This window comes from Lissotriton helveticus, chromosome 10 (assembly GCF_964261635.1).
Source record: "Lissotriton helveticus chromosome 10, aLisHel1.1, whole genome shotgun sequence".
NCBI lineage: Eukaryota > Metazoa > Chordata > Amphibia > Caudata > Salamandridae > Lissotriton > Lissotriton helveticus.
Genome location: NC_136071.1, coordinates 1,093,083,800 through 1,093,111,447, shown reverse-complemented (window position 1 = coordinate 1,093,111,447; position 27,648 = coordinate 1,093,083,800). Strand labels below are relative to the sequence as shown.

Here is a 27,648-nt window from a genome sequence, read left to right as displayed (position 1 = left end):
AAGAGGAGGAGAGCGGCCCGGGGACGCACCAGTACAGGTAATTGTCTTTTATCTTACTTTTGATAAATGTAGGCTTAATTGTTAATGGGGGGGTGGAGGCGTGACCTGGCCAACTCTGCTCCACTGCGGAGTTTGCGGAGATTTGCCTACTCTGCGGAGTAGGAAAATCTCCACACACTCTGCGGACGGAGCCGATTTCTCCACCCATGGTTACCCATTACCTCACTGGTTATTTCATGAGCCTTCTCTATTCTGAATAGATAGTCTCTTTGCTTCCCCCCAGGTCTTAAAACACAAGCCCACAAGGCATCTGCAACAGTTCTCATGCACTAACACACACATTCCTGCTCCTGAGGCGGAGGGCCGGGAGCTGCACTGTGTGATTGATGCTGCTTTTGGTGATCTTTTGATCATTTCGGGTGTTGTTTGGTGCTGTGTTTGTGGCCTGCCTTGACCCACTGCTTCGCGTTCGCGGGGCCTGCTGATTGGGAGCAGCGCCTCCCTCCCTCAGTCAAAAGGCCATTGACGGCGTGCAGCGAGGCCACGCCCCCTTTTTTGGCCCCGCCCCCCCGCCTCTCCTACACTATTTAATGTGTCACTGGAGGAAGCGCAGCGGACGAGCGCAGCGGGAGCGCCGTTTGCGCGCCGAAGGCGCGCATAGGGCAAGCCCGTCTGCGCCCGTCCGCGCCTGGACCGGGCCTAGGGCCTCTCCCCCTACTCGTTCCACCATTACCAACCCTGCAACTACCATTATGTACAACTCCGACTACCTTCATTCGCTAAATTCCACTGCGCATCAATGCCAGCGCGTTAATCTAGCAAAACAACCACGCCACCTTCCTTACATCTGCCCAAAATGCTCCTTTATCACTAATAATTACCGCCCCTCACAAACAACGATCACAAACAAAAAGACACTACCTAAATCATGTATAGCCGCTCTGATAAATGTGCGCTCCCTCCCTAAGCACAAATATGAAATCTCCAATTTCATTGAGAGCCACAACATCGACCTCCTCTTCATTACCGAAACATGGGGCGATCTCTCCTGCGGACCAGACTTCGCTACTGCTACCCCTGAAGGATACTCTAATGTTAGACTGGACAGACCTCCTCCTAAAAAAGGAGGCGGACTAGCCATCATATACCGTGGAAACCTAACAGTACGAACAGAAACTATCCCCACCTCTTGCTGTGAAGCTTTGTCTTTCTCTATCTCTATCCCTAATGCGCCCCCTTTCAAAGGTACACTTATGTACCGCCCTCCTGGACCTCGCAGTCCTTTCCTTGCTAGTCTACCCATGCTTCTTGAACCACTGGCAGGTGAAAGTCAGTACACCTTTTTAGGTGATTTTAACTTCCATCTTGAGCTATTGGACAATCCTGATACTACTGCTCTGTTATCTGAACTAAATACTATAGGACTCCCACAATTGGTTACTGGCTCCTCGCATACTGCGGGCCATCTTCTCGACGGTCTATTCTCTAGCGAGAAATCCCTAGTAATAAAGGATCTCCTTCCCTTTACCTGGACGGATCATTCTGCTATTCTTTTTGATTTTACACTACAACCTACTCCCCCACGACTCCACACTTCCTCACCCTTAAATAAATTCAGAGCCTGGAAAAGCATCGACATTCCTGCTTCCCAATCCTCACTATTGACCTCCCTACCACCCACTGAGGCTGATCCTGAACTAGCTGCCAATAACTATACCACTTGGATCCGAAACACTGTCGATCAAACAGTCCCACTTAAGAAACAATCCTCCAACAGAAACATCAAGTCTTCACCCTGGTTCAATGATACTCTTAGACTGGAAAGACAACACTGTAGGCGCCAAGAACGCAAATGGAGACGTGACTACGATCCAGAGCAAAAAGCCCTCTAAAAAATCATGCTGCTTAACTACAAACAACTAATTATCAAGGAGAAAAGTAAATACTATAGCAGTCAAATTAATCTCGCTCAAGACTCAACCAAACAACTCTTCCAGGTAGTGACGCGTCTCTCTGGACAAACAGCATCCACCCCTATTACATATACCCAAGAATTATGTAACTCTCTGGCAAACCATTTCCAAAAAAAAGTCACGGACATCTTCTCCCAATTTAAAGCGCATGCCAATGGTACTGGACACCCTCACTTCGCCTCTAATGACCAAACTCCGTCGGACATGAACTCTACCAACCCCCCTCGAACAAACCCTCCCAGTTCCTTCCAGGAATTTTCTCAGATCTCCTCTGAATTGGTGTCTCATCTCTTACGCACCACGAATTCCGGATCTCCGGAAGACCCATGTCCCCCCGCCATTCTCAAAAACTTCCCCGAAATTATAAGCCCTAAACTCACCGATATTTTTAATACAATGTTCCGATCCACTACTTTTCCTTCCATCTGGAAAAAAGCCATTGTCAAACCTCTTATCAAAAAAAGCTCACTTGATCCGACGATAGTTGCCAATTATCGTCCTATCGCCTGTCTCCCACTCCCTGCCAAAATTGTGGAAAAAATAATGAATACACAAATTTCAGATTTTATAGATCAAAACAACTGCCTGGACGAAACACAATTTGGCTTCCGGAAGGGACACGGGACGGAAACTGCGCTTATTAAAGCCACAGAGGAAATCAGGAAGTCTCTGGACAGTGGAGGATCAGCAGTGCTCATTCTGCTGGACCTGTCTGCGGCCTTCGACACGGTCGATCACTCCACTTTGATCGACCGTGTCGAAACGGCAGGCATCACGGGTGCAGCGAAAGAACTCATTGCCTCATTCCTCACCGATCGAGTTCAATCCGTTGCCTTTGGCAACTTCAACTCACCTCCCTTCACTCTTCCTTGTGGTGTTCCCCAGGGGTCCTCGCTAAGTCCCACATTATTCAACATCTATGTGTCAGACTTAGCGAGGACCATAAAAATCCATCACCTGGCAGTTACATCCTACGCCGATGACACCCAGATTGTCCTAGCCATAAACAAAAACGGAGATGAAGTGGCCGCCAACTTTAATCTGGGAATGCTGGCAATAAGTAATTGGATGGCAAGAAACTGCCTGAAATTAAACTCCGATAAAACGGAGGTGATGCTGTTTGGCAATCTCTCCCCTGCTTGGTCTCCCACATGGTGGCCTGATGCCCTGGGACCCCCCCCTTCCCCTGTGACCAAGGCAAGAAATCTCGGAGTTATACTGGACACCAAACTCACCTTCATGCACCACGTCAACACGGTAGTATCCTCCTCATTCTACACCTTGAGAATGATAAAAAAACTCCTACCTTATCTTCCCATGAATATGACAAAAACGTTGATTAGCGCACTCATCATGGCCCGCATTGACTATTGTAATGGTCTGCTAGTCAATGCTCAAGAAGGTGTTCTAAAGAAATTACAACTGGTGCAAAATGCGGCGGCCAGATTGATTACGGGATGTCCTAAGTATGCCCCCATTTCTGGGACACTCCGAGAGCTTCACTGGCTGCCTGTAAAGAAGAGAACTAAGTTCAAGGCCCTCTGTATTGCCTTTAAAGCAATTCATGGTCAAGGTCCAGCGTATTTGAAAGATTCCTTCTGTCCTTACAAACCTGCTAGATCCCTAAGATCCTCAACCGCTGGACTCATGCAGGTTCCCAGGACTAAGAAAGTCTCCTGGGGAGACAGATCTTTCATAGTTACCACTTCCAAACTATGGAACAGTCTTCCACATTTCATCAAAGCCTCCACATCTCTTCTCTCTTTCCGCAAGCAGATTAAATCCTGGCTGTTCACGCAATAACTCCTCATGGACCAGTTCTCTCTCTCAGCGCCGAGACACCCACGGGTAATTGAGCGCTTAATAAATCGCCTAAAATAAATAAAATAAATTCCTTTGCATACCTGAAGGCAGGTGGCAAATGTCTTAGAATCAGAGATATAACTAAAATCTTAAAAGCACAACTAAATGTTGGATATCCTTTAAATAACTCTGTTTCCCAGTGCTGTCTTCTGGCTCCTTCAATTTGTGGCTGAGAATTGTTCTGACAAAGCTTTGCTTGTGGTAGCCTTACAGAAGCCTTTTTTGCCAATCTCAACACAGCAATGCAGGATGTGGACCTAGATCCCACAGCAGCAGAATGTGACTTCGAAGTTTGATAGATAGTAGAGCAGCTGGGCAATCTGATCTATCATTTGGTACTCAAACTAATTGCCTTTATTTGTACCTTGCAATTTTAAGCCAAGCAAGTACCCTTGAATCTGGTGTGCAGCAGATAAAACAGAGCTAGATGATTTTAATGGTGTTCGTTTAATTCTAGTTTGATGCAAAGTTCGATCAGAGTGCACTAATTTGTGAAATGTAAAATGTAGATAAGCAATGAGACTATTATGGAGTGGAGTGAAATATGGGGATTGAACCATGTCGACTGAGAAGCACATTAAGAAAATATGAAGTGGAATATACTTTATTCAAAATAGCTGGCTTATTTGAGCACCACGTTTCCTTGATTTCACTCCCCTCCTAAAGGAGAACACCAATTGAATATGAAAACATGTCTTTCTCAATCCTATTTTCTCTGCCTCTGAGCCATATGATGACTGATGATGATGTCAGTTCTCCTTATGTGACCTACCTCACGAACATTTCCATGTAAGAGATTGGCATTCGACAAGATTTCATTTAGAATGACAAAAAAGGGAGTGAGAGTAGAAATCGTGGCTTGTGTTTGCTGGGAATCTCTCAAATTAGTTATATTTGCCCTTAGACTACAAAAACACCTTAATTCTGAAACCAGTGTCGGGAGTCTGTGCTGGGAAGAGATGAGTGGGATATTTTCTAACACTGATGGGAACAGTTTAACTTTGTATTTCTCACCTAACACATTTAATATTGTTATGATAAAAAATATCTACTCCAAGACCTTAAGGCAGTACCACTTGAAAGTTATTTATTTTTCTGGTACAGAAGTGTATCACTCACAGACGTCCAACTTTTTGATGCTGCTGCCACTTCTTCAATATTAAAGCTCAAGTCAAGGTGATTCAAAATCATTTTAATGACCTGGCAAGTGCCAATTGAGGAAAAACTGCCTCTAACAGGAAAGGACAAACATGTTGTGCACAATAGTACAGCCAGTCTATACGTTTTTGCCTTCAAGGTGTGGCATGATAAAGGGCATTGGAAAGGAAAGTCTTTCATTACTCTTAAATGAATTCAGATAAAATTCTGATCTGGTGGAAAGAGGTAGAGAAAGTTTCTGAACTTGCCCTTCCAGCAACTAGTCTCTGTTCCCACAAGGAGAGAGATTGAATGGCATTGGGGTCCAAAGGAGGTGTTTTGCTAAAAGATAGTTTAGCCTGCAGGTACCCAGAAACCATACTGTGCCTACATTTAAAAATCAACTTGTGTCTCCTAAAATTTAATTTTGACTCCCTTAGTGTTGTCATCACTGATGTCTTTTCAAATGTTATCAGTGATGTCATCGATGAGGTCTTAGAACATGTCTTGATGTAATGTACTATATGAACTCATAAGTAGTGCATGGCGAGGACGCGAGTTATAGTTTGTTGAGTTCAATATAACTGGTGAATTTCAGTGTTTTTTTGTTGTTGCTTAAAATGTTATGTTTTAACTGACATTTTTACCTAACTATAACATCACTTTAACATTTGGGGTTTTTTTCAGTGCATTTTTCTGGTGTTGTTTTTTTTTTTTAACTTCAAGTAACACTATAAAGTGATTTTATTTTAAGGAAGGCAGACCTACTAGCTTTGTCAAAGGGTCAGAACACCAAAATGTAAAAGGCTGGCCTATTTGCCTTTGCTCTAGCAGGGGGTCAGTACATTAACCTATATAAAGCAGACCTCTTGGCTTTGCCAAAAAGGCATCACAATAATTTATCATTAAGCATATTCCAAAATGTTCCTTGTAAATAGACACATGGCAATACATAATAATAATTGTCACAGAAATATTGAAAATTAAGCATTTTTCTTCCTAACCATCATAAATGTGTGTTTGAGTGTTTCTTTAACACTCCTCAGGCCACACAATGCAGCTATAGAACCAATCACAAGGGATGCCTGCAGTCCAGTTAAACAGCATACAGCTCCATCTCAGAGTGCTTTAAAAATGATGGTAAGCTGTTGTGCGGTCATGCGTTCAATGACCTAGGAGACTTACAGTTCTTTTTTTTTTTTTTAAAGTTTCCTAGAGGCTGCTGTCTTCTTGCAGCCCCCAACCCTTTTTAATTTGTTGGTGGTGCTCCTGCCTGCACCATGACAACAACATTTAAAAAACTGAGAAGTCTGGGTAGTTCCTAAGTATATAGGTGGAGAGCAGCTCTAAATTTGGGACCTACCCAAATTTCTCTGCTTCTTTTTTGCATAATTTGTGGCACTCTATTCCTGAAAGGGTATTGTTCTGACTTATGCTGGGTGTTCCCTTGTGTCTGTGCAAAGCTAAACCTCTCTTAAGAGCTGTAATGATAGCAAAATACGCATCAGTGGCTGCTTTTATTCATTTCAGGTTGGCATGGATGGTATTTTATCAACCCAAAGCTGTAATATTGTGCCCGGAGTGGTAAAAGGCTTTTGCCATTTTACATCTCGGCATGAATGGCACTGTGCTAATCCTATGCTTAAAGACTTTGCTGTAGATATGGCAAAAGACTTTGTCCCTTTCGATCTCGGCAAGGATGGCAATGGGCTAATCCTATGCTTAAAAACGTTGATAGAAAAGTAGACATTTGAGGTTAGCAAATTCAGAGTGTCGATGGTGTCATAGGATGCTCTATACAGGAGGTGCTCTCCATCTAAACTTGGGAACTACCCAGAGTTCTCTGTATATATGTGTGTTTATACGGTGTGTATATATATATGTATATATATATATATATGTATATATATATATATGTATATATATATTCACTGAAAAAATCATAGGTTATAGACCATATATAGTTAGGAATTAGCATTTAAAAAACCTTATTTTACTCACACAAAACCATTGAAATTCCATATATAGTTAGTTGTACTAACTATATATCGCGCACCCGCAATCCACTGCTGATCATGTCACATATTACATCATTCATGACATGGTCAGTGACATCACTGATGACATCACTGATGACATCTCAAATGACACCACTGATGACATCACTGATGACATCTCAAATGACATCACTGATGACATCACTGATGACAACATCCAGTGACTGTATGTTTCTGTAAAGTTAAAATATGTCTTACATATTGAAGAATGAGTGGATGTAGAAGTGCCTGGATGAAGGATTTAGTAGGTGCATGACTGACTGTATGAGTGAGTGATTAAATGTGTCTCACTGAGTGCATGGGTTAGTGACTAAACTGTCTTAATTTGTGCATCATTATGTCTGTTGTTCTGTAAACTGCTGCATGTGTTGATCAGTAGCTATATGAGTAACTATATGGGTTATTGATTGGTTGCCCAAGTATTTTTATGGGAGACTGAGTGTGTGTGTGTGGGTGGCTGGGAGGTGTATGACTCTGTGCATAGATGTGTGAGCAGTTGATTCACTAGATGTATGGGTTCAAAAGTGCATGTGGAAACAGCTGTATGGGCGGTTGACTGTGTGCATGAGTGTATTGGTGAGTGAATGGATATCTCAGTGCTACATGTCAAAGTAAGTACATATGTAAAACACAGTACATGTGAGAGTTGGCATATATAAATAACTGTGCATAAGAGCCAGTGAATGTGTGAGTGGCTGTATGGATCATTGTGAACTTGTATCAGGGATTGTATAAGAGAGTAAATATGTTTTAGTATATGTTTGAATAAGTAAGGTGTGTATAACTGTATAGTTGAGGAAATGGAGGTGTGATTGATTCTTTGCATGACTGACTAGGTGTGTGAGTAACTCCATGGATGAGTGACAGTCTGTGAGTGTATGTTTATACTGAGTGTATCTAAGGTTATATAAGAGTCTGAAGAGGTTCATCATAATATCACATGAATGATGTCATCAGTGATGTGATCAGTAATGTCAAATGAGATGTCATCAGTGATGTCATTTGAGATGTCATTTGAGATGTCATCAGTGATGTCATCAGTGATGTCATTAGTGATGTCATTTGAGATGACATCAGTGATGGCATCAGTGATGTCATCAGTGATGTCATTTGAGATGTCATCAGTGATGTCATCAGTGATGTCATCAGTGATGTCATCAGTGATGTCATTTGAGATGTCATCAGTGATGTCATCAGTGATGTCACTGACCATGTCATGAATGATGTAATATGTGACATGATCAGCAGTGGATTGCGGGTGCGCGATATATAGTTAGTACAACTAACTATATATGGAATTTCAATGGTTTTGTGTGAGTAAAATAAGGTTTTTTAAATGCTAATTCCTAACTATATATGGTCTATAACCTATGGTTTTTTCAGTGAATTTTCAAGGTTTTGTAAATGCTAATTCCTAACTATATATGGTCTATAACCTATGGTTTTTTCAGTGAATTTCATTGGTTTTTTAAAAGCTAATATCTGTAGCTGTAAAATGTATTCTTCTTTAAATCCCAAAATATATTTTATATGTTTATTAATAATTTTTTTTTTTTTCTTCGCTCCCGGTTCGCGAACCGGGAAGCTTCCCGTTAGCTCAATTTGATGCCGCGACCTGGTCCGCGAACCGGTAAACGTTCCGTTTGCGCAACTGCCGCGTTAGAAATCAACATCGTGACGCGTCGCGGAAGCGCGAAGTATCACGTTGTCGCGTAATGCGTCTTATGACGCGCCGCGTTAGCGCACCCGGAAGTGCACCGGTACGCGAACTGAGACGCGAAGCGCAGCTCCCCGGAAGCGATCCGGGGTGCATCGCGAAAGCGCGACGTATCGCGTTGCCGCGTAATGCGTCTTATGACGCGCCGCGTTAGCGCACCCGGAAGTGCTCAGGAGAGCGAACCGAGGCGCGAAGCGCAGCGACCCGGAAGCGATCCGGGGCGCGTTCCGCAGCGCGTAACATAAGCGTAACAGGTCATGTGACTTGTTAATAAAACTTTTCATTGGTTCATTTCACTTTTGCTTTCATAATGATGTAAGGCTAGGTCAGGTGACCTAAAAATAACACTTTTCATTGGTTTAGAACTATTGTTTTTCCCAAATGATGAAAACCCCTCCTTCTTTCCTCACTCTGACTTTCATCTTTGTGAGAGGAAGACCTTTTTTGATATTTGAGCAATGGCTTCATTGGTAGCTTCAGCTGGTGGACCCCCACCACCACCACCACCTCCTCATGGGAAGAGAGGACCACCTCCCCAGTTCATCAGCAACACAGAGGAGGAAGAGGATGAACAAGAGGAAGAGGAGACAGAAGGACCACAGTTTTTACAAGAGCAGCCCCGGGTTTCTCATCGGAAAACCAGTGTTATTTGGCAGTTTTTTTCAATCCCTGAAGGGCAGAAGAAAGTTAATGCTAGATATGTCACCTGCCTCATATGTAAAGAGAAGTTATCTAGAGGCACCTTAAAAAAGTATAGCTTCGGTAACTACACCATGCATCGTCACATGAGCAGGTGGCATCCATTAAACTACAGCCGGGCAGAGATGCGTGACCTGCAGGACAACCCACCAACTCCTGTGGCCAGGTCATCATCACAGATATCTTTGACAGCAGCAGAGGCACGGGAAACCGTGCCAAACATTCAGGACAACTTTGTCCATATGAAGTTTACCTGTTTGTATTGCGGTGCCTTACTGTCATGTGGCAATATGAGCATTACCTTAATCAACCGAGCTTATGAAAATCACAATTGCCCTAAACGCCCCAGACAGTAATTTATTTTTTTTGCTCCTGTTGAGCCCTTTCCAATGCCTGTTTTTTGTTGTTTCCCCTCCATCAAAAACAAAAAAAACCATAAAACTGTTCAAAAAATACAAAAAAACAAAAAATGTTCAGAAAAATAAAAAAAATATAAAACAACAAAAACATTTAAAAAAAAGTTATTTTCAGAACTACCTCCCCTTTCAAAAAAAATTGCTAGAATGTTTAGCACTCTGGCAAGCTCTATTTCTTTTGGTTCGCTTCCCCGTTCGCTTCCCGGTTCGCGAACCAAAAAAAAAAAAAAGAAGAGTAAGTATAAGGGAAGTAAACAGAGAGTAATGTTAAAAGAAAGACAGCTATAGCGAGTAAACCAGAGATACTGTTTAATAGATCTATTTACCGAAGAAAAGATGGAAGAGGGTATAATTGTGAAAAACAAAATAGATAAGGAAGTGAAAGAAAAAAAAGAGAGTAGAACAATAACAAAGAAGAGTTTCTTGGAGAATGTGAGTGAATGTTCAAAATAAGATTAAAACATGTGGAATAACAGAGAGAAAAAACAGAAAACAGAAAAGAAAAAATAACATAAAAAGATTAATTGAAACAGCAAAGAAATGTAAATAACATAGAGCCATATCATCAACATAGCCAATAAAAGTTTTGCACCTTTTATCGGCAGAAATGTGTCGCTAAAGCCGCTTTTGCGGCAGAAAACTGCCGCTAAAACCACTTTTGCAGCAGTTTTCTGCCAATAAAAACAGCAATAATTTTATTGGCTGTGTTCATAATATGCCCCTTAGTGTGCTTCAACTACACAGAGAAAGCATTATGAACAAGTAGTGAAAGAGTGATCAGTCAAAGACACTAAGAGTAATAGAGACGGAGTGAGTGAACAAGAGTGAGGAACTATGAGAAGAGAGGGACTGAGAAAAAGAGTGGAAGGAGTTGAGTAAGTAGGTCATAGAGAAAGGAATGAGGAAAGTAGCAAAGGCAGGAAACTGAGGGTTAAAGAAATGAAGCTGTGGAACTAATAGTAGGTGAATGTGATAGAAATGTAACGAAAAGAGTACAAAACATTTACCTTATAATTGTCGTTAACTTACTCACTTTTTATTTTTATACTTTCAATCTGTGAAAGAGAGAACAAACATTTGAAAAATATTAAAACATGTATTTAAAAATTAGAAAAGACAAGGGAAAAGATTGAAGGACAAACAGTTTTTCAACAACTTTGACACTTACAGAAGCTTCTGCTTCTCCAGGCCCCCTACACAGTCCTAAAGATATACATTTTAAACTAACAGTATCTTGATGCAGATGAAGTGAGGCCTATCTTAAAACATGGTGCATCTTTTGCACTGCTGTTGTCTCACAAAAGTGTCGCAAGACACTAACATTTTAAATGATTGTTTCAGGATGCCAATAAGATGTGTCCTATCCAGAGGTTTGTTTGAGGTGAGGCCTACTCAGGGTTCCAAATGAAATTTCGAGTTGTTGAAGAGAACAGAGGACATAATACATGTGAAGGCCTACCAATGAAGTAAGTCATGTCCACTTCACTCTTGAACAAAGGCCAGACCTCTTCTGTGTCCGTGGACAGACCTAAACTTCATCTGCACAATGTCATTCATAAACTTAGGAAACACAGGTGATGTAATTGAAAAATGTGGAGTTTCTTTTCCTCATTTCACAATCACATCACCTGTGTTGCCTTTGGTTAGGTATCTCATAGTGCAGATGGAGTCTAGCATATCAAAGAGTACATAGAAGTTGAGCAGTATATACAACAATTTTGACATTTACAGAAGACTTAGCTTCTTATCTTGTTGGAGATGAAGTCAGGCCTGTCTTGCAACATGGTGCATCTTTTGCATCACTGCTGCATCGGTTTCATGTGGCACGGGTTTTTTACAGCATGACACATCTGCCTAGATGCATCAATTTGTAATTTTGTCGCCTCATAGCAAATCTTTTGCACCGCCGCTGCATCACAAAAGTGACGCACAGTGGCGCAAAAGAGGCATACACCTATCATAAATCTGTCCCTAACATTTGAAATGATTGATTCAGGATGACGATAAGGTGTGGCCTCTCCAGAGGTTTGTTTAAGGTGAGGCCTACTCAGGATTGCATATCAAATTTATGCTTGTTGAAGAATACAGAGGAGATAATACATGTGAAGGCCTACCAATGAAGTAAGTCATGTCCACTTCACTCTTGAACAAAGGCCAGACCTCTTCTGTGTCCGTGGACAGACCTAAACTTCATCTGCACAATGTCATTCGTAAACTTAGGAAACACAGGTGATGTAATTGAAAAATGTGGAGTTTCTTTTCCTCATTTCACAATCACATCACCTGTGTTGCCTTTGCTTAGGTATCTCATAGTGCAGATGTAGTCCAGCATATGAAACAGTACCCAGAAGTGCAGCACTGCATGCAACAACTTTGACACTTACAAAAGCTTCAGCTTCTGCATGCCCCCTACACAGTGCTAATTATATACATTTTAAACTGATGGTATCTTGCTGGAGATGAACTGAAACCTATCTTGCAACATGGTGCATCTTTTACACAAAAGTGACCCACAGCGGAGCAAAAGAGGCGCACGGCCATCATAAATCTGACCCTAACATTTTAAATGATTGTTTCAAGATGCCGATAAGGTGTAACCTATCCACAGATTTGTTTCAGGTAAGTCCTACTCAGAGTTGCAGATGAAATTTAGGTTTGTTGAAGAATACAGAGGAGATAATACATGTGCAGGCCTACCAACGAAGTGAGTCATGTCCACTGCACTCTTGAACAAATGTCAGACCTCCTCTGTCTCCAGGAACAGGCCTAAACCTCATCTACACAATGTGATGTGTAATGTTAGGAAACACAGGTAATATAATTGAAAAACGTGCAATTTTTTTTGCTCATTCCACAATCATATCACCTGTGTTTCCTTTGCTTAGGTATCTCATTGTGGAAATGTAGTCTATCATATGAAAGACTACGTAGAATATGAGCACTGTATGCAACAACTTTGACACTTACAGAAGCCTCACCTTCTCCATGCCTCCTACACAGTTCTACATGTACATCATAAACGCAAACAGTACAGAATTAATTATACATGTTAAATGGTTTATTTTTGCTGTTCTCAGAATGTATCAAATTTCACTAAAAACAGTGACTTGAAGGTATTCATCATATAACAGCGGGGAAAAAAAACACAATCAAAATGATTGTGTTTAAAAAACCCATACAACATAACAAATCAGAATTCAGAACTCCTTAAAGTTAACTTACTTTCCATGACGTCGAAGGATGTCCTATGAACAGCTTACACTCTGTTGTGCTGTTATTACTTTCAGCCCACCACTTTCTGAAAGAAAACCTCCATCGTTTTGAAAAATATGTTACATACAATAAATGACTTCTCGCTCTCTACCACACGTTTCCACAAGGCCAAATCATGTCAGAGCCATTTATAACTCTTGGAATTCTTGTAAGCCAATCCCGTCATGTTGTATTTCCGCAACTTTCAGAATTAAAATGTTGATCATTTTCACAATCCTGGACTACTAATATCTTACCCTTCTTGCTCACTCATGTTCTACATTTCCTATGACACTGATACTGCTTACTATGAAGCAGACTTACACTACCTCTATGACTACTACAATTATTTAATTCTCTACATTACTTTTAATCACAAAGCAATATAAAACAGTAGACAGCATTGCAGACTGACATTCCCTCTACTCCATGTTTTGATTGGCTGCTTGAATTAGCTTATAAAAAGAAATAGTTTTTCTGAACTCATTCAAAGTGCAGTTATTTTTCCATGACGTCCAGTGTTATGGTAAGAAGTTATGTCTCTGTACTACACTTATCCTCAAGGCCAAATCGTGTAGGAGCCATTAGAACTTCTTGAAATTCCTCAGAGCACATCCCGAGATTCTTTCCCTAAAATTTTGGTTTTAAAAACACCAGGTAAGAATTTTTAAGGTCATACGGCAATTTTTTTTTGAAAATTAAAACAGAATCGTTGCAGAATGACCAGCCATTTCTAGACTTTAAATAAGCTGTGTAATGTCCTGATGTTATTGAAGGACCGTCATGATATATAATTGCTACAGTTACAAAAGTCCTTCCTGATATTGACAACTGTGAAGCCACAAAATTTTTAATTAAAGTTGTCAATTTTGTTCCATCAGGCCTACATCGTTGGAACATTAAAATGACATACTGGCCACATGTTCGTATAAATAATGTTGACATCATTTCAGATTTACATTGGCTACATTCCATGTTGTGATCAGCTGCTTTTACTAGCTTATTAAAAGAGACTGATTTACAGTCTGGCAAAGTTAAATATATAAATCTTTCTGAGTCTACACTAGTAGTACTTGATACCCTACAGTTCTCGCAGTCATGCTGCCATTGATAAGAAAGCCCAAACAGGTGATCTACATCTACACCTTCAGCATGCAATAAATCAAGCATATACATTAAAAACTCCTGACAATCTTGCTGAATATTTTGAGAGAATTGTGTTTGACCTGAACATCTGTCTAACAGATGTCGAATTTCAGACACACTTTCTATTTTTGTTCTATCAGTGCTACATTTCTCTAACACAGAATTTAACAAACTGCAAAATCTTTGATCAGAATTGACCACAATCTCTTCTTTTACATTTTCTAGAGAAAACAAAACATTAACCACTACATTAGCATAGCAGTTGACACCAGAACTGTTTTCAAATTGAAAACCAACAACATCTTCAACAGAATCCTTTTTGTTTCTGCTTATAATTTCAGGTTCATCGACTTTTCGTCTTTTTGCTACAACCTCCCTAGTATTGGTCACATTTGTTCGTTTCCGGCCTACCACACGTTTCTCAAACAAAGGATATTGAGGCAAATGTGGCGCATACTCTCTTCTTAACCTATTGTATTACTTAACACAATCTAGATCCGCACAAATGTTTGTGACATCACACTCAATCAAGTACAATCCCGATAAAGTTCTAACTCGTGACAATGCCACATATGCCATACCCTCCTTGAACACAGAACTGCCAATATTCACCAATGCACTGTCTACACTTAAACCTTGCGATTTATGCATTGTCACCGCATATGCCAAGCAAACAGGAAACTGCTTACGGCGAACATATAAGTCTTTTACAAGCAAAAATCTAGCAGAACAACGACCAATTAGCTGTACTTCCTCAATGCCATCAAATTTAATTTTTAAAAATTCAATTCCATCTCTATTTCTGTATTTCACAAAATCAACAACATTACCCATTGATCCATTTACCAGACCTCTTTCAACATGTAAATTCCTTCTTAAAATTATACGGCAGTTTAAGCACACACTCAGAGTCTTTTCAAAACCTGTAGTTTTAGATATAGTCTTCTCTAATGAATCCAATTTGGATTTCAAATTCTCAGACAAAATAATTGTTGATCCCATATGCTCTACTCTGTCAATAGCTTCCAGTTTCACAATCTCTTGCTTTTCTAAATGCAACATTTTGTTGTTGAAGATGGCACATTCTGCAAGAGTTGGCATCAAACATATTCCAGATTTCTTCTCAGTAATTTTCTGAAAAATATTCTCAGGCACAACATCTTGTTCTGGATATAAATTTGACAGTAATCGTGCATGTAAAGCTTCTTTCCCATGCTCGGTCACTTTTCCAATTCTAACATCTTGTAGAATATTCTTGTAAACTTCATCCTTCGCCTGACGCATATTTTCATGCAGTTCAGCATAATTGAAGTTTAACCATATATTGACGTTGCCAATGCTCCCTAGGCACTTCCTGGTATCTTCATGCGTGAGCATTTTGAACACAGGTTGCCCTTTCACTGGTGTCAGCTGCAGAAGATCTCTGAAAACAATGATGTGTTTGCCACCAAATAACACATCATACTCTGTTTTGAGAACTTCTTGCATTCTCAAATGCACAAAGGCAAGCATGACATTGGAAACCATGCTTACTTCGTCAATGATAAGAAGTTTCATTTTCCTCAAGATTCTTGAAACTTCACAACAAGCATCTCCAGATAGCTTGTGATATTGTAATTTGTTGTCATGCTCCACTGGCAGCATCAGTAAACGATGTAAAGTAATCCCTTTAATGTTATGTGCTGCCAGTCCAGTTGGAGCGGTGACAACACAAGACAGCGATGACTCAGTCCTTTCCTGCAAATAACATGAAATTGTTTTAATGAGGAAACTTTTTCCAGTTCCCGCTTCTCCACTCACGTACAGTTGGACAGGCTTCAACGACGTACATGAGCACTCTTTCTTCTCATGACTTAATCCATGATCAAATTGCATGGTAACTTCGTCATATATTTTCCTCTGCTCAACGTTGAGTTGTCTTTCCAAGTCTTCTAAGTTAACCGCATCCTCCTGAGCATGTGCCATGGCTCTTTCCACTTCATTCATGGCAGTGGCAGCTTCATTTTCGATAACAGGTCCTCCTAGTGGATCCTGACTCAATGAAGCAGAACTCTGACTGTCCTGAGAACTGTCTCTGGCAATCTCGGCTGCAATCGTTGCTTCCTGCTCGATTTCCGCATTCAACATTTCTACATATTTGGGAAAAGCAGGACATTCTATGGTCTGCTTGGCGGCAGTGAAAGAGTCTTCGTAACAGAGGAAATCTCCAAGCAGTTCCTCTTCTGCACGCCAAGGCATGAAAAGTTGCAAAAGTGCTAAATAGAAAAACTCCTTTTTTTCAGGAGATTCGCCACTCAATTTTCGATGGTTTACCAAGTGGCATTTTCTTTGCTTGACCAGACATCCCTCACTTCCAATTACAGCATACACTCCTTTCTCAGTATCTTCTTTGATGTTCCTCTTGAATATGTAATTTTGAAGAACCTCATACAGACAAACATTCTCGAGGTGACTGCTTCGATTTGGATAATATGTATCCAACATGTTGGTCTTCAAAATGTCGGTACTGTTTGGCTCCTTTCCCGCCAAATACTCAATTTCCCGCACAGGTTTCAGAACTCGATTACGCGTTGCAGCAAGACCAAGACTCGCCCAAACGATACTCCTAGATTTGGCATAGAGACTTGCTGAAGACAACCGGTCAGAACATTCGTAAGCTCCGATTTCTCGATGCGACAACATCTTCAGACTGAAACTGTACAACTTCTTACTGAGGCTCTTTTCATGGGAAATGTCCTCCCACATATCCTTCAATTCTGTCTTCTCTTTTTTGGTGATGTAAGATGTCACATACCGAGCCACAGCCATACAGTTATCAGCCAAAAACTGTATATCCATGTTAGCATTCCACATGGACAAAATCACTGGGTTGTAGTCGTTGATGTACTTGGACTCTTCGTTCCTCTTCAAATTGTATGTGTTTTTCGGTGATTTCTTCATCACATTATGTCGCAGCGAAGACATCAAACTGTTTACTCTTCCTTTAGAAATCACCGGTCGTGGAAACCCGAAACGACATTTGGTGTAGAACTTGTCCTTGTTTCGGAATTTACGACGACAGTACTTTCCACAACGATGGCTTTGGAAACGTAGAACTTTTTCTCTTAGGCTTTTCTTCTCCTTTGCGTTTGGAACAGCACACGTAGAATACTGTTGTATGAAACTCATCACTGAGTCTTCTGGATCCGTTCCAAATTTAGGTGCATCCTTGATCCACAACAGCATATGTATGTGAGGAGCACCTCTTGCTTGGTACTCCTTTCTCCAGAAGAAATCCAACACCTCTCCAAGAGGTGGATTCTTCTTATTCATGATGAAAGACATCATAGCTTCAAATCTATGATTGAAGTACCGGCATACATTGACTGGATCCAAAGAACACAGTTCTCCGGGTGTCTTGAATTCGATGTTTTCGATGTTTCCATTTGCCTCTCGTAGAAATTCAAGTAAGTCTTCCCAGCCATACTCGGCACAGCTCAGAGTGAGGAACCATGTGGGAGTTCCTAAGTTCCTCAGCATACATTTTAAATCACCATGACGACGGTACCAGTACTCATTAGTACCACGCTGACACGCCATGAGATTAATCAGGTGAGAATCCAAAATACTGTCTTGGACATTGACTTTATCCATAAAGTCACTTGCCGAGATGTTTTGCATGTGTATACCACTTTTCAAGATGTGGTTCACTGCATATGACAGTCCAGACAGATCGCTTTCAAACAGGAGATGAAACAAATAGGGAATACATTGTCGAAACCTAGCATCTCCTGCATACAATCGCAAAGTCCGGTATTCAGAAGCAGGAATTTGATGAGGTCGCTCATCATATCTTCCTCCCTGACCTGTTGGAAAAAGCTGTGGGAAACACCGAGCTTCCAAACTTTCCTCCCAAACACTAATGGGACTCCCTTTGGCTTGTTTCATTTGAAACAACTCAATAGCATTCCCCATGACTTCCTTGGAATGCAAAGGATGAACACTATAATGTTCATATATTTCTTCACTAGTAGAGGGTTCTAATTTCTCAATTTGACCAGCACACAAATCGCTATCCTCTTCCTCACTTACTTCCTCTTCTGCAACATATATATTCTTATAGTACTTATTATTTTTTTTCAAATACAATGTTGCCTTTTTGACTTTCCTAACATCCACTAAATCTTGCCATATTTTCTTATTCTTTGTCGGAACCCCATTAACTAAGATAACCAGAGGGTCCTCTTCCACTTTTTCTACTCCAATTGTGTTAATGTTTTTCTTCAAATCTAGAGGCAAATAAACAACTCTTCCCTTTAATCCTCTCTGTAAATCTGATGGAGGCAATTTCCCTGTCTTTGGCTCCATTCTTACAATAGCCTGAAAGGGATGGATACTTTGAATCAAAATAGATTCATAAGTATTTAAATCCTTCAATTCAGAAGGAATCTCAACCAATTCCAGATTATTATGAACTGCTCTAGCAGGCATCTGGTTTTGATTTAATTTGTTATAACAATAAGTACACACACGTTGATCCGATCCCAAATCAAAACAATTTTCTACCATCAAGTATGTTGTGAAATCATTCCATTCACTATTATTTTCCCTTTCACTTTTTGCATATAAATCCACTAACTTAGTCTGATTCTTATAATAAGTGCGTCGACAACACACACAAGTGAAATTAGGCCTCTCACTTGATTTCACCTGAAACGTCGCAATTTCCCTCTGAAAATTATCTGTACTGGAAACCTGTACACTATCTTCCACATTACCTTCTTCTTCTTGGTCAATTTCAACATTCTCCTCTTTACTTCCAAAGTAACAAAACTCAATTTCTTCACAAATATTCTTCACATCTATTTCAGAACCATGCAAAAGAGCAGCGCATAATTGTTTAAGCATAATTGCTGGACTCTTAGCATAATACAACATTCTAACTAATTTCCTCACTTTATTATGATGCACTGCTAGCATCCTGAAATGATGAAAAACACTCTGGCATACTCTCCTGGAAAGACAAGCCAGTGAATGACCATGCAAACCTGTCACTTCTCTCACTCTGCAAGGATCTAATTCTTGCAACAACTTCATTTTCTGCTTCAAACTTTTCTTATTAAATGTCCGTACAAAATCACAAAGCAAATTGATGGAATCCTGTCGCACACTGCAAATACTACTACACTTCCAGGTGTACACAGGACCCTTAGGACGTCTTCCTAAAACCTCATTACCTAACACCTCTTCTGTCTCTGTTGTCACAAGTTTTTCTTTTTCAACTGGACAACCATCTTCAACTTCATAAGCTCGACCACTGGTGTCAACTGCATGCACCAAATCATTATCCTGGAAATAACTCTCCTCATTAAAAAATGCCTCACAACTTGAACTATGCATCCATTCTCCGGAAAAAACTTCACAAAAATTACTACAATTAACTATTCTCTTCCATCTACTATTTCTTTTGAAATCATAAATTGCCTTGTTTAGCTTCCTAATTCTATTGATTATCAAAATAAATAACTTACGTTTAATTTCAAATGCCTGATCAATAACTTTCTCAACTTTTTTTTTTCTCTTATAAAAAACCACTTTCTGTTGACCTTTCTTAATATTTTTTAACAAATTGCCAATTATCCTGTTGCGGAACATTCGTTTACGAATGTCCCTAAACTGTTGTTTCCTTCTACTATCATGCACAGAGTTATCTCTTGCTCTAGCAGTAACATTTTTGATTGGCCTTTCCTTTCCGTTTAAAATGCTTCTCTTTTTCTGGACTGAAACATTTTCTGTAGTAATATTTTTTTTACTACAAATATTTCTTATGAATGTTTTTGTGCTCTTACGCGGTGCTTACTTGGTGACTTGACAAGTTTTTTTGGTAGAGGACTGCTGCATTATTTCATGTACCTGCTGTCTTTGACGTTTTGCAGCCTTTTTAAGTCTATCCTTGGTTGGCATGCTGAAATCTTGAAATGATATGCAGTTGAATCTGTGGTAAAATATAATAAAAAATGTTATTAACCACTATTACCAAACAGTAAATCAATAACAGTCATCAAAAACTTAACACACTACTTGACATTTTTACATAGAACATTTTTTAGTGCTTTGGCAAATATATAATACACAAATAGCAGAAAAGAAATAGAATTCTTCTTCATTTTACCTCTACTATTTTATATGTGATTCTGATCTAATTTTATGAGCATATTTTAATATTTTATTGAAGACACTAGACATAACCTGTTTTTAAAGGTGTTTTTAATTATAAATCAAACGGTTTACATTTTTACTTTTCATTTATTATAAATTTTAAAAATAAATGTTTATAGTTCCATAGGCTCAAGCACGTCAGCTTCCCAACCTATGTCATACAATTCTGACAAATCGGCATCCTCATCATGTTCTTCATCATCCTGAGAATTTAAATCATCCAATGGATCTACTTCCACTGACGTTTCAATTACAAGTTCAATGATAATGTCATAATCAACTGATTGCTGATTGTCACTCATGGTTGATGTTGTCGTTATCTTTAAAGAAAGAGAACAACAATGAGATGTTGCAGAGTAAGAGACAAATCTCAGAGATTATAATAGTAAAATTGTTTAACAAGAGTAACATTTTGCAGCTATTATTTAGCCATGACCAGCGATGCTGAGGAGGTAAGGCCTATGTCCAAGTTTTCAGTGAACAGGACTCATCTCTTCTTAACCTTGGATAAGCCTCACCAACTCTGTGTCCCCTGCTCATACTTAAATGTAAAGGGGCAGATTTATGTTAACTGACGCATTCCCAGGGATGCACCAGTTAATGTGCACCGCTGCTCTGCCACCCATGGTGTGCCGCATTTACAATGTGGAGCACCATTGAGTGAAAACAGCACAGATGCGTCACGCATCTGTGCCGCAAAAGCAGCACATTGCAGGAATCACGTCGTAAGCGCAACATGTCTACTGCAATGCACAGGAGCAAGCCACACATTGCATGGTGCATCACTCCTTATGCCTGTTTCAAACAGGCGTAATGATTTGAATCAGCAATGCTATAAAGCTGAGTCAGTGAAATCTTCTAAATTTCACTGTGTTAGTTTTACAGGGCTTTCTTGCAAATTAATGCATACCTTGCAACAAAACACCTATATGAAAACTGACGCAGGTTTCATGTGGCACAGGACTTTACAGCATGACACATCTGCCTAGATGCATCAATTTTTAAATATGTCGCCACATAGCCAATCTTTTGCACCGCCGCTGCGTCACAAAAGTGACGCACAGCGGCACAAAAGAGGCACACGGCTATCATAAATCTGTCCCTAACATGTTAAATGATTGATTCAGGATGACGATAAGGTGTGGCCTATCCAGAGGTTTGTTTAAGGTGAGGCCTACTCAGGGTTGCAGATTAAATGGAGATGGGGCACCCCTGAGCCTTGCTGGAGCTGCATCGCACTTGCGATGCAGCTCCAGCAATGCGCCACCTTTACGGCACAGATGCGTCACGCATCTGTGCCGTTTTTGCCCCATGGTGCGCCGCATTGTAAATGCAGCGCACCATGGGTGGCGGAACAGCGGCGCAGGATGACTGGCACATCCCTGGGGATGCACCAGTCATCATAAATCTATCCCTAAGCTTCTTATCTTGTTGGAGATGAAGTGAGGCCTGTCTTGCAACATGGTGCATCTTTTGCATCGGTTTCATGTGGCACGGTTTTTTTACAGCATGACACATCTTCCTAGATGCATCAATTTGTAATTTTGTCGCCACATAGCAAATCTTTTGCACCGCCACTGCGTCACAAAAGTGACGCACAGTGGCGCAAAAGAGGCATACACCTATCATAAATCTGTCCCTAGCATTTTAAATGATTAGTTCAGGATGACGATAAGGTGTGGCCTATCCAGAGGTTTGTTTAAGGTGAGGCCTACCTACATTCATGGGGAAATGACTTAAAATGTCCTTAAGACACATGAAAGCGTTTTTTTAAAGCCTTTGCAGCATTTTTGGGTCACTTTTAACATGGCTATGTAACTCAAACAATCAAAATCTAAATTTGCCAAGCACAGGTGGGAGCATATTTACAAGGAATTTGCACCACGGGGAAAGGTCTTTTAATTTAAAATGGGAAAAATAATATCGGAGACACTCAAATGCCTTATAAAGAAGCAGACACCATTATGTCCTTGTCATAAATTTTAAAAGCATTCCTTTACCTCAAAAACGATTTTCAAGTCATAATTTGAAAACACTGCACATGGGGAAATGACTGCAAATGTCCTTAAGACACATGAAAGCGTTTTTTGATTGCCTTTGCAGCATTTTTGGGTCACTTTTAACATGGCTATGTAACTCAAACAATCAAAATCTAAATTTTCCAAGCACAGGTGCGAGCATATTTACAAGGAATTTGCCCCACGGGGAAAGGTCTTACATTAAAATGGGAAAAATAACATCAGAGACACTCAAATGCCTTATAAAGAAGCAGACACCATTATGTCCTTGTCATAAATTTAAAATGCATTCCTTTTCCTCAAAAACGATTTTCAAGTCATAATTTCAAAACACTGCACATGGGGAAATGACTTAAAATGTCCTTAAGACACATGGAGGCATTTTTTGATTGCCTTTACAGCATTTTTGGGTCACTTTTAACATGGCTATGTAACTCAAACAATCAAAATCTAAATTTGCCAAGCATAGGTGGGAGCATATTTACAAGGAATTTGCACCACGGGGAAAGGTCTTACATTAAAATGGGAAAAATAACATCAGAGACACTCAAATGCCTTATAAAGAAGCAGACACCATTATGTCCTTGTCATAAATTTTAAAAGCATTCCTTTTCCTCAAAAACGATTTTCAAGTCATAATTTGAAAACACTGCACAGCTCCTATGCACAAAAACACCCTGTCAGTACTAATACTTCACATTTTCTCCAATTACAATTTCTCAAAGAAACATAATCTATTTGTAAAACACTTGAGACAAAGCAACATTTTAAAAACACAACTTTCTTCATAATTTTCTCCTTAAAGCACACTATTCTCTATCTAAATTAAATAAATCTTTTCTCACCTTAGCAAATACTTTATGAGTTTCAAAACAGTCTCAGAAATACACCAATTTGTCTTCAGCAGAACAAAGGGTATGCACTCCAGAGGCTGCAGCTATAGAAAGCACAGAAATGCTGTGATTCTTCACACATATCTCTCATGTCACCCAATCAAAACTCTTCCCTCAATTTTTTCAAATCAAAACCCTTCCCCCCTCTGCCCTCTCTGCCTTTTTTGCATAGCAACCACCTCCTGGAAGACCTCTGGTGTTTGCAAGTTCACACAACAATGTTTCAATTAAACTCTGAACTCTCAGTGCACCTGCATATCCAGTGCAATCTTTCATTTAATGATTTTTTATTGACCATTCAAAATACATCTTTCAAAGAACTCATCCATGCACCCTAACTTTCTGTTTTCAGCAATCAAAATCCACCAATCACTGTTACTGCTTCCTTAACACAGAAACTCCACAGTTTTTTTCATTTTAAACTCTTTTTTTTTCAACTGCCATTTCATTGCCACACTTCATCTGACTGTAGCAGAACCTTCTCTCACCATGTTTTCTGTCTGGATTGTTGGACATAGTTACATCTATTGGGCTCAGAGGTATGCTGAGAACAGAAATTTACCTAACCTCAATTTACAAGATGTGGAAATTAAGTGGTTTGGCCACAGAGGATTAAAATGTCACCAATTGATACCATTGGTGAAAACCTTCATGCATTTGCCAAAACCTGACCTGTTAATTGTGCACTGTGGAGGTAATGATTTGGGCACTATGACTGGGGTAGGTCTGGAAATGCTTTTAAAGGACACCTTTGAGCAATTAATGGCACTTTTTCCTCAAACTGCCTTGGTATATTCAAATATATGCCAAAGACAGAAATGGAGGTGGTCGAACCAATTTTGTCCACAAATTGAGAAATCGAGGAAGCATGTAAACAAATCTGTTTCAGCTTACATGAGAGACCATGGAATGGGCTCCGTGTACAACAATAACTTGCGTTACTAGATGCAAGATATCTACAGAGGAGATGGAGTTCACTTCTCAGATGAGGGCAACAGAATTTTCATTCTGAATTTAAGACTGTGCATTGGTACCTACTTATAAGTACCTAAATGTACCATAAACCCAAAAGCTCTTCTCAGAGCTACCCTACATCTGATCACTCACAATTATTATTTTACTCTAACTTTTTTCACTAATGTTCAACAAAGTACGCTCCCCGGGGCGCTACCCGGTACGCGAACCGGAAGCTAACCTCGCGAAATTTTTAAAAAAAATGTTTTTTTTCCGCACATATGGGCCTCCTCAGCCACCCTCAGAAAAACTAGGGGGTCAAGATAAGTCTACCGTGCCCCCTTCTACCCATTCTGAACATTATTTGCCCTCCATCTTGTATCTTAATTCGACCGAAACACAAAATGGTGGACTCCCGTAACGCTTCAGGTTCGCGTACCGGGGCGCTCGCCAGTTCGCGTACGGGGGCGCTCCCCGGGAAGCGCTCCATCAAAAAAGGTGGGAAAGTAATTTACAGAAAAACGACTGGAGACACTTTCACCAAATATAGATTAGCTCATACTACATACCAAACCCCACCATTTTCACACATTTGATTGAAATTCCATTTAGCCATTTAGCCTGTAGACCTTTCTAAATACCGTGAGGTAAATTACTTCACAGAACACATCTGAAGTGTTGGAATTGACAACCAATGAAAATGTTACTTTCATTTTCTACTTTTTTTACCTGACATTTGATTCGTTATATACCTGAATATATTTAAAGGAAGAGAAGGGAACACAGCCATTTTGACTACTACTTCCTGGTGTACATTTCAATTGGATTTTCACTAATCACTTCAACTTCTTTGTAAAGGTAAGTTGTTATTTTAAAAACTGAAGTATATTGTGCACTATCAGTTAATATGGTAAACTTTTTCTGATAGTTATATACTATCCCTCTGTAGTAGTTATAGATTTAGATAGACTTCTCTGTTATAGTTATGGATGGAGTTAGGTTTCTCTTGAATAATTATGAATTTACTTACGTTAAATCACATACACTTTTTTATATTCCTACTTCCACTCTGATACTATACACTGCCCAAAGATAAATTCACTGATAAAAACTGCCTATCTAAAATTAATCCCAACAGTGCCCTATCTCTACTAATATATATTTTTTTTATCCAAATTTCAGGCAACATGGAAGGCGAACAGAAAGTTTCATTTCAAATTGTCCTGCAAGAGAGCAGCCAAGAATTAATTGATCCAAATTATATAGAATTTATGGATGAAACTTGGGACCAAGAACTACTGCAATGTGTGCAAGCAGTAGAGGACCTCCTTCAAAATGAGGACATTTTACACACTCAGAGATTACAAGCTATGTTCAATGAAAATAACGACATTTCAGACAGTGAAATGTTAGAAATGTTATTAAATTTTGAAACACAATCACAATAATAAATAATTGCTTAAAAAATAAAGAAATTAAAAAATAATCAACAAAACCAACAATCAATTAACATACAGTATTTGAAAAGTCTATCATTCTTTTTTCCTTATAGTACGCTCCCCAGAACGCTTCCCGGTTCGCGGACCGGGCGCTCCCCACGCAAAAAAACAAACATTTTTTTTTTTTTTTTGCCCTGCGGGGCCCTTTTAAAGCCTCCACATCAAACCTAGGGGGTCAGGGAGGATCTACTATGCCCCCTTATGGTCATTTCCCCCTTTGTTTTGGCCTCCTCTTGTCTCTCGATCCTACCGAGAGACAAGATGGCGGCCGCTCCGGACTGTTTAGAATGTTGACAGACACCGGAGAGCCAATCAGCTTCGCTACGCGAAGTTCCGTTACGCGTCAAGTACGCGAACCGGAGCGCTGCCTGGAGCGCGCTTACAGATATATATCTTTTTTTGAACGTTAATTTCTCAAAATCCACTGGAGCACATATATTGAGACGTAGCAAAGGCACATCGGGCTAACAGTCCCTACAATTTTGCCAAGTTTCGTGCAAATCCATTCAGCCGTTCGGCCTAAAAGTGAGGCCAACCGCCCTATGGAAATTAACATGGGAAAAACATGTTTTGGGACCCCCCTTTTTTCTCGGCCCCCCCTTGACGAACCCCCCCCAAATTTCCGGGGGCTGATCAGAAACAAAATGTTCCATTTTCCTGAAAATTTCAGCCAATTCCGTCCACAAACGCCAAAGTTATTAGACATAGAATTTTCAAAAATCCCATAGGGAAAAAATCCTAACTATATATACACCTACTGGCGACCGCCAGTAGGTAATATATATCTCCGTGGGGATGTGACCAAAGAAAGAGTCACTACGAGTAAGCAAGTAGCTTTCCCCAAGGCTTTTATTGGTATGAGCATGCGTGGTTTAGAGTTCAATTAAAATTACCTCTCCAGTGCCTGATGCGTTTCGTATGCTTACTTCTTCATGGGCCATTACAGTCCGTATTGGTGCATTCTGGACCTTTGAGTTCCATAGTTAGGCGTCATTGTTTGCCCAGATGGGCTGCATTCCATTTTGCACGTTGCCTTTAAGGAAACACAAAGTCTGTTTAAATCCTGAATGGATGCACCTTTCAATATCATGCTGTTCGAAACTCTAACATGAGCCCGCCTTCCCCACGCTCGCTCTCAATCCATGCTTGCTTGCCCACTTTCAAGAGCTTGCTATCTCCGCAAGCTGGTGGCCCCCGGAGGGTGGTCCTGACTCAGCGGCAGGTCGACCGCTAAACATGAAGCTCCATGGGGATGTGACCAAAGAACGAGTCGCACGCGTAAGCAAGTAGCTTTCCCCAAGGCTTTTATTGGTATGAGCATGCGTGGTTTAGAGTTCAATTAAAAGCACCTGACCAGTGCCCGACGCGTTTCGTATGCTTACTTCCTCATGGGCCATTACAGTCAGTATCGGTGCATTCTGGACCTTTGAGTTCCATAGTTCGGCGTCATCGTTTGCCCAGATGGGCTGCATTCCATTGCGACTCGTTCATTGGTCACATCCCCACGGAGCTTCATATATATATACATATATATATATATATATATTACCTACTGGCGGTCGCCAGTAGGTATATATAGTTAGGATTTTTTCTCTATGGGATTTTCGAAAATTCTATGTCTAATAACTTTGGCGTTTGTGGACGGAATTGGCTTAAATTTTCAGGAAAATGGAACATTTTGTTTCTGAGCAGCCCCTGAAAATTTGGGGGGGGGGGTCGTCAAGGGGGGGCCGAGAAAAAAGGAGGGTCCCAAAACGTGTTTTTGCCATGCAATTTTCCATAGGGCGGTTGGCCTCACTTTTAGCTCGAACGGCTGAATGGATTTC

The 27,648-nt window shown here is 40.2% G+C and overlaps 1 protein-coding gene across 2 annotated transcripts in view; it reads left to right on the top strand.

Moving 5' to 3' along the window:
- The window catches only part of HDAC8 (histone deacetylase 8), a 583,094-nt gene that overhangs the window by 316,930 nt on the left and 238,516 nt on the right, over positions 1-27,648 (top strand). The window lies entirely within an intron of this gene.